General features: G+C 33.8%; 1 non-coding gene across 1 annotated transcript; it reads left to right on the top strand.

Annotated features, from left to right (window-relative positions):
* Positions 1-1,008: 1,008 nt before the first annotated feature.
* On the top strand, positions 1,009-1,082 carry TRNAN-GUU (transfer RNA asparagine (anticodon GUU)). The gene has a single exon. It is a non-coding gene; the product is annotated as a tRNA-Asn (tRNA).
* The last annotated feature ends 636 nt before the right edge of the window (positions 1,083-1,718 follow it).

Below are 1,718 nucleotides of genomic sequence, written 5' to 3'. Positions count from 1 at the left end.
AGAGAGAAAAAAAACTTCAAACCCCTAGACTAAAGCACGAAATCATTGAAAGCTATTTCAAAGAAAGAACGAAACCGGCGCTGGCGAAGAATAATCAAAATGAAGTTGTTGGAAAAGCTACCCAACAAAAGGTAACATTTACTTTTTTTTTTTGCGCGGATTGTCATTCAAAGGCATTGGTCTTTAATTTTTTTCCCTCAAATTATTAGTTTTTAATTTTTGCTCTTCACTTAAAAAAATGATAAAAAATACTCTAAGGTTTCGGGTTCGAGCCCCCTCTCAGTCAAAAATTAAAAAAAATAAAATTGCAAGGCAGAGTTTTCCTACAAACTCTACCTTATGCCTGAAGGCAAACTCTGCCTTAAGGGAGAGTTTCATGCAAACTCTGCCTTAAGTTAGAGTTTGCTACCTTAAGGAAAACTCTGCCTTAAAGCAAACTCTATCTTGTGATTTTTTTTTAAAATTTTTTTGACCAAACGAGGTTTGAACCCGAAACCCAGAAATTTTTAGGCAAAGGAAAAAAATTAAAGACCACCCCCGAATAAGGGCAATCGTGCAAATTGCCCAAAAATTTACGATAAATCCCAACTTTTGTATAAGTATCAACTAGGGACCAAATAAAAATCAGGCACTAATAATGTACGTAGAGCATTTATGTTATTCAAATAATTTTATTTACAATGCAGCAAAATTGTCGAGGGTCTATCGAAAACAATTTCTCTACCCTCACAAAGGTAGGAATAAGGTCTGCGTATATCCTACCCTCTCCAGACCCTACTTGAGGAAATACACGGGGTATGTTATTATTGTTGTGGTTAACGCAGCAAAATTAAGAGAAAACTTAAAAAAAAGTATAAAAATGAAAGAAGGAATTTACTTTGAATGCTGAAGATACAAAAGAAATGATAAAAAACAAAAGAAGCTATGAAGAAATTAAACTCTGTGACTGACTAACCGTATTTGTTGGTAAACCAATATATAAAGTCTTATTCAGTTATGCAGCATCAGGCTGGAATAACTCAGTTGGTTAGAGCGTGTGGCTGTTAACCACAAGGTCGGAGGTTCAAGCCCTCCTTCTAGCGTTTGTTCTTAACCTCATTTAAAAAAAAAAAAAAAAAATCAATACCAAATGCCGTTCATTCAGGCTGAGCATGAATATTATGGTTAGAGTTGGTAATTTTAGCTTAAAAATGTAAAACCTGCCAAAGTTTTCACATGTTGGGTTGATAATTAAAGAAGAATAAATTACGAGATATAACAAGTTAAGATCTCTAACTATCTATTTGAGTAATGTACAACAACACACCCATTTTAGTAGTAATATAATATCTTTAAATTATTACTTAACATAATAATAGCTTACACAATATAGCAATGCTTTATTTTTAGCTTTAATTTTGGAAAATTTAATCAATATGATTCCTCCCAATTATCTCTTCTACTCCTTTCAACCTATTACAATTATCGAGCTCCACGCACTGGTGAGAAGGTGGGAAATTTCTGATCAAATTTAGAATTCTTGAGTTTTTATCCATACTTATATTCATTTTGCTTCTGAGATCCAGAGATTATTCCACCATTTATGTTGTGGATTACTTGATTTAGCTCAGAAAGGAAACGCGACAACTCAGCTGAACGCGCCATCCATTTTTGCCAGGAAATTTTGTGTATTGGAGAAATGTGTAGGCTGCAACTGGACGAATGCTATAGTGACACGT

The sequence above is a fragment of the Lycium barbarum genome, chromosome 10 (genome assembly GCF_019175385.1).
Source record: "Lycium barbarum isolate Lr01 chromosome 10, ASM1917538v2, whole genome shotgun sequence".
Lineage (NCBI taxonomy): Eukaryota > Viridiplantae > Streptophyta > Magnoliopsida > Solanales > Solanaceae > Lycium > Lycium barbarum.
The sequence above is the reverse complement of the archived record's forward strand: the minus strand, read 5'-3'. Positions and strand labels throughout refer to the sequence as shown.